A 12102-nucleotide genomic window follows, 5' to 3' on the forward strand; every position below is an offset into this window, starting at 1 on the left:
CTCATGTCTGTGTTCAGGAGCCCAAAAACATATCAATCCCCACCCCATGTCATGCTTCTCCAGGATCAGGACCCCAAAACACACCAATCCCCACCCTATCTCCCATTCTCTGGGATCAGGACCCCGAAACACATCAATCCCCCACCTGTGTTTCATTCTTTGGGATCAGGACCCCAAAACAAAGCCACTCCCCACCCGGTGTCCCACATTTTGGGATCAGGACCTCAATAGGGATCAGGAACCCTAAAACACCCCAATCCCTACCATGTGTCCCCTACTCTGGGGTCAGGACCCTAAAACACACCAAACCCCACCCCCTGTCCCCCTTCTCCTGGATCAGGACCCCAAAATACACCAAACCCCACCCCATCCCCCTTCTTTGGGATCAGGACCCCAAATACACCAATCCCTGACCCATGTCCCCCTTCTCTGGAATAAGGACCCCAAAACACACAAAGCCCTGCCTTATGTCCCCTTCTCTCGGACCTGGACTCCCAAACACACCAATCTTAACCTTATGCCCCCACTCTCTGGGATTGGGACCCCAAAAGACACCAATCGCAACCCTAAGTCTCGTTCTCTCAGATCAGGACCCCAAAACACACCAATTCCCCCTTGTGTCCCACTCTTTGGGATCACGACCCCAAACCAAAACCAATCCCCACCCGGTGTCCCACTCTTTGGGATCAGGACCCCAGAACATACCAATTCCCTTCCTATGTCCCTCTCCCTAGGATCAGGCCCCCAGAACACCTCAATCCCCACTCTGCGTCCCACTCTCTGGGATCAGAACCCCAAATTATACCAATATCCTTCCTATGTCCCTCTCTCTAGGATCAGGATCCCCAAAACACCCCACCCCATCATGTGTCCCCTTCTCTGGGATCAGGACCCTAAAACACACCAAACCCCACCCCATGTCCCCCTTCTCTGGGATCAGGACCCCAAACCAAACTAATCCCCTTCCTATGTCCCCCTTCTCTGGGATCAGGACCCCAAACCAAACTAATCCCCTTCCTATGTCCCTCTCTCTAGGATCAGGACCCCAAAATACCCAATCCCCACCATGTGTCCCCTTCTTGGGGATCAGGACCCTAAAACACACCAAACCCTACCCACAGTCCCCCTGCTCTGGGATCAGGACCCCAAATTCACCAATCCCTGCCCCATGTCCCTCTTCTCTGGGATCAGGACCCCAAAAGACACCAATCTTCACCATATGCCCCTCTTCTCTACGATCAGGACCCCAAAAACAAACCAATCCCCTCCCTATGTCCCCCATCTCTGGGATCAGGACCGTAAAAAAACACCAATCCCCACTCTATGTCCCCCTTCTCTGGGATCAGAACCCCAAAACACACTAATTCCCTATCATATGTCCCACTCTCTGGATCAGGACCCTAATACAAACCAGTCCCCACCCTATGTCCCACTCTCTGAGATAAGGACCCCAAAACACCCCAATCCCCACCCTATATATCCTTTCTCTGGGATCAGGACCCCAAAACATACCAATACCCTTCCTATGTCCCTCTCCCTAAAATCAGGTCCCTAAAACACCCCATTCCCCACCCTATATCACACTCTCTGGGATCAGAACCTCAAAACATACCAATCCCTTTCCTATGTCCCTAGGATCAACACCCCCAAAACACCCCAATCTCCACCATGTGTCCCCTTTTCGGGGATCAGGACCATAAAACACACTAAACCCCACCTCCTGTCCCCCTTTTCTGGGATCAGGACCACAAAAGACACCAATCCCAACCCCATGCCCCCCTTCTCTGGGATCAGGACCCCAAATACACCAATCCCTGCCCCATGTCCCTCTTCTCTGGGATCAGGACCCCAAACACACCAATCTTCACCTTATGCCCCTCTTCTCCCGGATCAGGACCCCAAAAACCCTAATCTCCACCCTATATACTCCTTCTCTGGGACCAGGACCTAAAAACACAGCAATCCCCACCCCGTGTCCCACTTTCTGGGATCAAGACTCCAAAACACACCAATTCCCACCTAGTGTCCCCCTTCTCTGGGCTCAGGATCCCAAAACAAACCAATCCCCACCCTATGCCCCCCCTTCTCTGGGATCAGAACCCCAAAACACACCAATCCCCACTCTATGTCCCCCTTCTCTGAGATCAGAACCCCAAAACACACCAATTCCCTATCATATGTCCCACTCTCTGGGAGCAGGACCCTAAAACAAACCAATCCCCACCCTATATACCCCTTCTCTGTGATCAGGACTCCAAAACAAACCAATCCCACCCTATGTCCCCCTTCTCTGGGATCAGAACCCCAAAACACACCAATTCCAACCCTATGTTCAAACTCCCTCCAACCCCGTTCCCCCTCACTCAGCTACCCCCTCATCACCCCTCTCCCACGGCCCCACCACTGCTCTGACCTCCACTTCCACCCCACCCTACATTCCTCATACTGAAGCTCCCCCAACACTCCGCACCTTTGACCTTACTACCATCGAGGAAGTCTCCAAGATCCTCTCTGATGTCCGCCTCACCACCTGCCCCCTCGACCCTATCCCCTCACAACTTCAACGACCTCCCTCCCCCTCCATCCTACGCTCCCTCACCCACATCTTCAATCTCTCCCTCTCCTCCGGCACTTTCCCCTCCCCTCTGAAACATGCACACATCACCCCCATACTTAAAAAGCCCTCCCTGGACCCCAATGACCCGAACAACCTCAGACCCATCTCCCTGCTCCCATTTACATCCAAACTCCTCGAGCGCCTAGTCTACACCCACCTATGCTCTCACCTCAACGACAACAACCTCCTCGATCCCCTACAGTCCGGCTTCCGTCCCCTACACTCCACCGAAACCGCCTTACTCAAACTCTCCAACAACCTGCTAACCACCAAAGCTAATGGCCACTATTCAGTGCTCCTACTCCTTGACCTCTCTGTGGCCTTTGACACAGTTGACCACCCCCTTCTCCTCAAAAAACTACACTCCCTCGGCCTCAGAGATTCTGCTCTCTCCTGGCTCTCATCCTACCTGTCACAACGCTCCTTCAGCGTTACCTATAATGCTACCACCTCCCCCTCACTCCCCCTCTCTGTTGGGGTCCCTCAAGGATCCTTCCTCGGGCCCCTTCTCTTCTCCATCTACACCTCCTCCCTTGGCCAACTCATACACTCTCACTACCAACTACCACCTCTATGCCGACGACACACAAATCTATCTCTCAACCCCCCACCTCACCCCCTCGGTCTCCGCCCGAATCACACACCTATATCAGACTGGATGTCGCTCCACTTCCTTAAACTGAACCTCTCCAAGACCGAGTTTCTTGTCTTCCCCCCAGCCCGGACACCACCCCCCATTGACTTCTCCATCACATCCAACAACTTTTATTACAGAAGCATCAAAAACAACATGACACTTGTAATCGGGGTACATCTCACCCTGTACTGCGACGCAGCGCACCACATTGCAATACAGTTCCAAGCATACAATAAATACATTCAGAAATAAATACATTCGCTCAGCGGTATGATGCCTGACGTGATGTGCGTAGAGGATGAATCCCCCAGACCAACACATCATGCATGACGCCGCTTACCCCGAAACCATAGCATCCTAATACACAATACGTTTCCTAGTATCACTAATGCATGCAAAAACGAAAACCAAATATTACGATCTACAATAGGCATCACATCCAACAACGCCACCTTTTATTACAGAAGCATCAAAAACAACATGATACTGGTAATCGGGGTACATCTCACCCTATACTGCGACGCAGCGCACCACATAGCAATATAGTTCCAAGCATACGATAAATACATTCAGAAATAAATACATTCGCTCAGCGGTATGATGCCTGACGTGATGTGCGTAGAGGATGAATCCCCCGGACCAACACGTTATGCATGACGCCGCTTACCCCGAAACTATAGCATCCTAATACACATTACGTTTCCTAATAATACTAATGCATGCAAAAACGAAAACCGGATATTACGATCAACAATAGGCATCGGGTGTGTGTGTGGGGGGGGGAAGGGGGGAAAAAAAACACAGGCCCGAAGCTTTATTGAAAAGACAAAGACACGCAAGGGGGAGTAGGGGGAAGGGGGAAATCTTCAGACGTCCTCTTCCTCCTTAAAGTCCATCAAGGAAAAGTCTCTGAGCAGACTGAGGATCAGTCTGCGGCAGTCCTCAATGGATATCCTCTCCCGCTGGTGGATGAGGCGCTTTCTGGCGCACCATAAGCGTCCTTAAAACAGCACAGCACCCTCCAGGCGCCGTCAATGTCCTCCAGAGAAAAAGTCCCACAGAATAGTCCATTCAACACCCCAAAGTGAGTGATGGCTGTCTGTGGTACAAAGTCCTTGAGTTCAGGTTCCAGGGCCCCCAACAGGGCCTGAGCAAATGAGCACTCCCAGAAAACGTGGTGAGACGTTTCCTCATGGATGATGCAGAAGGGGCAGTGTCTGTATCTGCTCAGGTTCCTGGCATGCATAAATGTCCTGAGAGGCAACCCCCCTTGGATTGCCATCCATGCCAGGTCTTTGTGCCTGTTGGTGAGAATGTTGGAAGAAACATTCCTCCAGACCACCTTGCAGGTGTCTGAAGGCAGGCCTGGAACCGACTCCAAAATGTCGCTGGCTCGGATGAGCTTGTAGATAGTCTTTGGCTTCCACAAGTCAGGCTTGACTCCCTGCAGCCCTTGCTCCCTGATGAACTTGAAGGTGTCCAAGTAGTACCAAGGAGTGTCCCAGTTGTAGGGGATGGAACTATCCCAAGTGTCCCACCCCAGGGACCTCCAGAGAGGCAACAGGAAGAAGCGAGACATTGCGTTCCCGCCAGAGTCCATAATCCGTCTGGGCAAAGTTCTGCGGATGCAGTTGCAAGCAAAGAACACCCTCAGTTGGGTGGCGATGTCGGGCACGCCCTTACCGCCCTTGAGGGGTTCCTTGAACATGACTGCCCGCTTCACTCTGTCCATCTTGGAGCCCCAGATGAAGTGAAACACCTCCCTGGTGATGGCCTTACAGGTGTTGACCCGAGGGGGCCAGGCCTGGGCGAGGTACTGCAACACAGGGAGAATCTCGCTGCGGAGTACCAGTGTCTTCCCTTCGATGGTGAGGTCTCTGAGGCTCCAAAGTCCAAATTTCTGCAGATTTCACATACAACAATGCCACCTTTTATTACAGAAGCATCAAAAACAACATGTTACTTGTAATCGGGGTACATCTCACCCTGTACTGCGACGCAGCGCACCACATTGCAATACAGTTCCAAGCATACAATAAATACATTCAGAAGTAAATACATTCGCTCAGCGGTATGATGCCTGACGTGATGTGCGTGGAGGACGAATCTCCAGATCACCACGTCATGCATAACGCCGCTTACCCCAAAAACTCTAGCATCCTAATATACATTACGTTTCCTAATAATACTGATGCATGCAAAAACGAAAACCGGATATTACGATCGACAATAGGCATCGGGTGTGTGGGGGGGGGGGGGGAGGGGGGGAAAGGGGGGGAAAGAACACAGGCCCGAAGCTTTATTGAAAAGACAAAGACACGCAAGGGGGGGTAGGGGGAAGGGGGAAATCTTCAGACGTCCTCTTCCTCCTTAAAGTCCATCAAGGAATAGTCTCTGAGCAGACTGAGGATCAGTCTGCGGCAGTCCTCAATGGATATCCTCTCCCGCTGGTGGATGAGGCGCTTTCTGGCGCACCATAAAGCGTCCTTAAAACAGCACAGCACCCGCCAGGCGCCGTCAATGTCCTCCAGAGAAAAAGTCCCACAGAATAGTCCATTCAACACCCCAAAGTGAGTGATGGCTGTCTGTGGTACAAAGTCCTTGAGTTCAGGTTCCAGGGCCCCCAACAGGGCCTGAGCAAATGAGCACTCCCAGAAAACGTGGTGAGACGTTTCCTCGTGGATGATGCAGAAGGGGCAGTGTCTGTATCTGCTCAGGTTCCTGGCATGCATAAATGTCCTGAGAGGCAACCCCCCTTGGATTGCCATCCATGCCAGGTCTTTGTGCCTGTTGGTAAGAATGTTGGAAGAAACATTCCTCCAGACCACCTTGCAGGTATCTGAAGGCAGGCCTGGAACCGACTCCAAAATGTCGCTGGCTCGGATGAGCTTGTAGATAGTCTTTGGCTTCCACAAGTCAGGCTTGACTCCCTGCAGCCCTTGCTCCCTGATGAACTTGAAGGTATCCAAGTAGTACCAAGGAGTGTCCCAGTTGTAGGGGATGGAACTGTCCCAAGTGTCCCACCCCAGGGACCTCCAGAGAGGCAACAGGAAGAAGCGAGACATTGCGTTCCCGCCCGAGTCCATAATCCGTCTGGGCAAAGTTCTGCGGATGCAGTTGCAAGCAAAGAACACCCTCAGCTGGGTGGCGATGTCGGGCACGCCCTTACCGCCCTTGAGGGGTTCCTTGAACATGACTGCCGCTTCACTCTGTCCATCTTGGAGCCCCAGATGAAGTGAAACACCGCCCTGGTGATGGCCTTACAGGTGTTGACCCGAGGGGGCCAGGCCTGGGCGAGGTACTGCAACACAGGGAGAATCTCGCTGCGGAGTACCAGTGTCTTCCCTTCGATGGAGAGGTCTCTGAGGCTCCAAAGTCCAAACTTTTGACGCATCTTGGCCAGTCTCTCCTCCCAAGACTTCAGGGCTGCGCCCTCGGCACCAAACCAAACTCCCAAAATTTTCATGAAGTCTGTCTTGATGCCAAAGGGCATGGATGCAGAAGAAGGCAGGAACCACTTTCCGAAGAGCATGACTTCCGACTTCCCGCAGTTGACCTTTGCCCCCGAAGCTTGGCCAAAGTCCTCGCAGGTCTGGACGAGCAGGTCGATGGAGCGCTGGTTGGCACAGAACACCGTCACGTCGTCCATGTAGAGCGAGCACTTCACTTCCCGTCTGTCTGGTCCCGATGCGGTGATTCCCTCGATCTCTGGATTCCGTCTGATGCATTCGGCGAAGAGCTCTATACAGCAAACAAAAAGCAGAGGTGAGAGAGGACAGCCTTGTCTGACCCCGGAGAGGACCGGGAAGGGGTCAGTCTTCTAGCCGTTCACCTGCACGGAACTACAAATTTCATTATACATGATATCCACATACGAACAGAACATTTCCCCAAGACCAAACCTGCGCAGGGCTCTGCACATAAACCCATGGGAGACACGGTCAAAGGCCTTCTCCTGGTCAAGACTGACCAGGGCCGCGTGCACACGGCGGTCCTTGATGTACTGGACCGTGTCCCGGACAAGCGCTAGGCTGTCCACAATCCTGCGGCCAGGAATGCCACAAGTCTGATCCGGGTAGATTATCTGTCCGATGACAGCCTTCAACCTGTTCGCCATAACTTTGGCGAGGATCTTGTAGTCCACGTTCAGGAGAGAGATGGGACGCCAATTTTTCAAGTCACATCTCTCCCCCTTACGCTTGTACAGGATCGTGATCATCCCCTCCCTCAACGAAGGAGGCATCTTGCCCTCCACCACCATCTCCTCGTACAGCTCGAGCAGGTCCGGGCCCACGAGGTCCCACAGCGCTACATAGAGCTCCGCTGGGAGACCGTCGCAGCCCGGGGTCCTGCCTCGCCTAAAGGATTTAGCGGCAGAGTGCAGTTCCTCCAACGTCAAGGGGGCGTTGGTGGCCGACAAACCTGCAGGATCAATAGCATTAGAGATACCTGACAAGAACCTGTCGGCCGCTGCCGTGTCTGTTTCTTTGGGGGAGTAGAGGTCGGAGTAGTAGTCGCTGACCACTTCCATCACGGCCTCCTTCCCCTTCTGGAGTGTTCCGGTCTTGTCGCGCAGCTCAGACAGGGGAGTGTGTCCTGAGTGGAGTTTCCTGAAAAAGAAGGAGTTACACTTCTCACCTTTCTCGAGATGCTCCACCTTGGCACGGAAGACAATGTGCCTGGATTCTTCCTCAAAGTGCTTTTTCAAGCTCTTCTTGGTGTCCTCCAGGTCTTGCCTCACGTCCCAGCCACAGAGATGAAGGTCCTGCAGGGACTGCAGCTGACGCTGCAGCCTCCTGAGTTCCCTCCTCCTGGCGCACACTTGCTGGCGTCCCCTGGCCTGAAAGAAGCTGCGCAGCTTGACTTTCACGAACTCCCACCAGTCGCTTACCTTGGGAAAGAAAGACTTCTCCCCTCGCCAGGCACCGTAGGTTTCCCTGAGCTCCTCTAGCAGTTCCTCGTCGTCCAGCAGGGTGCAATTCAGCTTCCAGGAGCCTGGGCCCGGGGCAAAGCCCTCTCCCAGATCGCCTTGAAAGTGAATGGCCCTGTGGTCAGAGAAAAAGCAGGGAACCATGGAGAACCCGCGGTGCCTGACTGCCCTGGAGGTGAGCACAAAGTCAATCCTGGAGCGCACAGATCCATCGGGGCGGCTCCATGAGTAGTTCACGGAACCGTGCCCCACGGATCCCACTGCGTCTCGCAGGGAAGCCTCCGCAATCATCTCCCGGAGCAGCTTCGAGGTGGCGTCGAGTTTTGCATACATGCTGGAGCTGTGCCCATCCTCCTCTATCGGACAGTTAAAATCACCGCCGATTACTACTGTTCTCGTTGTGGCGAGTTGCGTCCGCAGGGTTTGGAAAAGTTCCAGCCGCGCGTTCTTCTCCGGGGAGGCGTACACGCTGATGAGCCTAACGGGCTCCTCCGCCCACGAACCATCTATGACCAGAAGGCGGCCACAGACGAGCTCATGGACGGAGTCAACGGTGAAACGTCCTCCCCTGATAAGAACCGCTACCCCTGCAGACTTGCAATCGCCACCCCCAGACCAGTAGGAGGGACCATGGGTCCACTGGGAGGACAAATGAGTGTACCTCCTCAGAGGGGGAAGTGCGCACTCCTGAAGCATGTACACATCACTCTGCTGTGTGGAAAGAAAGGTCAGCACAGTCTGCCTCCTAGACACATCCTTGATGCTCCTCACATTAATGGAAAAGATAGAGATCTCAGCCATCATGGGAAAGAGATGAAGGGGTTATTCGGCAGGGGCTGTGCTTACCTCCCCTGGGGAGGGGGGGCGACCTCTGCGGCCTGGCCAGGGTCCTGGCTCAGTCCGATCTGGTTGAGGACCTCATCGAAGTCGGTGGAGAGATCTGGCCCCGACCGGGTCAGAGCCATCTCTTCTTCCACCTCTTCCTCTTCCTCCAGTGTGTCGAGGTCCTCCCCCACGGGGTCGGGGCCTGCGGCATTCTGGAGGACAGCAGGCCGTTTGGTGGCGGAGGAGGGTTCCTCCGCCGCCGGGCTAGCCTGCTCCTTCTTCCGCTTCCTGATCCCCGCCGCAGAGCTGCTGACGGGGGTGGCAGGGGGAAGGGGCAGGAAATCCTCCTGTGAGGACAGGTCGGGGGGGGGGGTGGAACCCGGGCCCGGGAGGGGTGGGGCAGGGGGGCCAGGGGCGGGAGGGGCAGGGGCAGGAGGGGCAGGGGCGGGGGGGGCAGGAGGGGCAGGGACGGGAGGGGTAGGGGCGGGAGGGGCAGGAGGGCCAGGGGCGGGGGGGGCAGGAGGGCCAGGGGCGGGGGGGGGCAGGGTCCGTGGGGGCTGGGGTGGGGGGAGGGGGGTTCCTCTTACCTGGGTCCTTTGGGGGTTTCTGTGGTGCTGGTTTGGCGGCAGAGCCCTTGCTCAGGGCCCCAGCATACGTCCTGCTTCTCTCTGGGCAGTCCCTGTAGACGTGCTCTGACCGTCCACAGAGGTTGTAGGTTTTGGACCTCGGGCAATCCTTGGTCTCGTGACCTGCAGACCGGCAGAACCTACATGAAAGCACATGGCAATCCTTACCCTCGTGCCCCGGCTGTCCGCACCTGCGGCATGACTGGGGTTGATCCGGGTAGTGTAGGAGTCCCGCTGACGCTCCCAGGGAAAAGCACTGTTGCAGGTGTTGGAGATCTCCAGCGGGACGATCTCTCAGCAATCTGCAAAACACAGACCACTTACCAGTCCAGAAGCCGTTGGCGTCTAGTATCCGGACTGGGTCCTTCAACACGACGCAAAACCTTTGGAGATAGGTGGCGATGTCTCTACCAGGGACATGAGGGTTCCTCATGGACACCGTGATCCGCCTTTTGTCCCTTTGAATGGGAGAGTTCGCGATGAACTTGCGGAAGAGGGAGTCGGGTCCAGAGGTCTTCACTGCCTCCCAGTACCTTCTGCATACCTGTAGAGAAACAAAAGTTACGAAGAAAATACCTTTCATGAAGGATTGCACCGACAGGGTCTCTGCCTTGCTAAATCCTTGTTCAAGGATCATTTTCTTCCCGAAGACTTCCGGGGTCATGTCCGGGACTCTTCCTTCCACTTCTTTCAGCCGCAGCACGACTGTCTGCTTCATCCAGGGCTCCAGTGGAGGGAGACCGTCTGCAGGGCCGGAGCGATCTGAGGTGGAGGTGGAGGCGGAGGGGGCTTCTCCCGGGGTCTTGGCGGGGGCGGTGGTGGCGTTCTGTGGCTTCTTCGTGGTTTGCTTGTTCTTCCCCATCTTGTCGCAGAGGAGTTCTCAGGAGGGCTTCCCAGAGATCTTGATCGGATTCCTTCTCCTTCTTCTTCCTCGGCGGCTTCACTCTCGCTTAGCCTTTGAAAAGGCTATTGAGCGTCTACTGCCCGGAGGTAGTAACGCAGAGTGAACAAGGGGGGGGAAGATCACAAACTCGTTCTGTGTGGGGGCTAAGCCTCGAACCCAATAGCAGCAAGCAGGTGAAGCCGAATTTAATCGACGATCCTACCAGGCCGAGAAGAGGGTACCCACACAGACCAAATGGCTGGGATAGATGCAAGTGGTTCTCAACGTCCTAGCTGGAAGCAGGGACACCCCTAAAGGCAAGGTCGATACTACACTTGATCTTAGCCAAAAGGCCGAGCAACAACGCCACCATCAAACCCGCCCCGCAGGCCAGAGTACTTGGTGTCATTCTGGACTCCAACCTAACCTTCCAGCCCCAAGTCCAATCTTTAACAAACTCGTGCAGACTCCACCTCCGCAACATGCAGACTCCGCCTCCGCAACATTGCCAAAATCCGCACGTTCCTAACCCCACAAACCACTAAACAGCTCATCCACTCTCTCATCATATCACGACTCGACTACTGCAACTCCCTCCTCACTGGCCTGCCTCGCTGCTGGCTATCCCCGCTTCAGTCCATCCTGAATACAGCTGCCAGACTCATTCACCTTTCCAACCGCTCCATCTCCACCACCCCCCTCTGCCAATCCCTCCACTAGCTCCACTCAGTGTCCTCCACCCCTCTCTGCCAATCCCTCCACTGGCCTCCACTCAGTGTCCTCCACCCCCCTCTGCCAATCCCTCCACTGACCTCCACTCAGTGTCCTTCACCCCCCTCTGCCAATCCCTCCACTCAGTGTCCGCCACCCCCCTCTGCCAATCCCTCCACTGGCTCCACCCCCCTCTGCCAATCCCTCCACTGGCTTCCGATTGCGCAACGGATCAAATTCAAAATCCTAACACTGATGTACAAAGCCGTCCACCATACTGCCCCGAACTACATCACCGACCTAATATCCAAGTACCGCCCAACACGCACACTCCGCTCCTCACAAGACCTCCTCCTCTCTAATTCCCTGGTCTCCTCCTCCCATGCCCGCCTCCAGGACTTCTCCAGGGTGTCATCCATCCTCTGGAACTCCCTGCCCCAACCGATCAGATTATCACCTACTCTCCTCTCCTTTAGGCGCACCCTGAAAACCCATCTCTTCAGGGAAGCCTACCCCACCCCCTGCTAACTTGCCGACCTCCTCCACTCTTCCTACCACTCCATCCCCCACAGCCATCTCCTCCTGTGCCACCATCCCCTCCCTCCTAGATTGTAAGCTCCAAGGAGCAGGGCCCTCAATCCCCTCATGTTTTGCATTGTATTGGTATTGTTCTGTCACATGTTCTGTCCCCCTTTGTAATGTACAGCGCTGAGCGAACTATTGGCGCTTTATAAATACTGTATAATAATAATATGTCCCACGCTCTGAGATAAGGACCTCAAAACAACCCAGTCCCCACCCTATATACCCCTTCTCTGGGATCAGAACCCCAAAACACAGCAATCCCCACCCCATGTCCCACTCTCTGGCATC

This window comes from Staurois parvus, unplaced genomic scaffold (assembly GCF_062004578.1).
Source record: "Staurois parvus isolate SC_StPar_1 unplaced genomic scaffold, SC_StPar_1.0 ptg002919l, whole genome shotgun sequence".
Taxonomy (NCBI): domain Eukaryota; kingdom Metazoa; phylum Chordata; class Amphibia; order Anura; family Ranidae; genus Staurois; species Staurois parvus.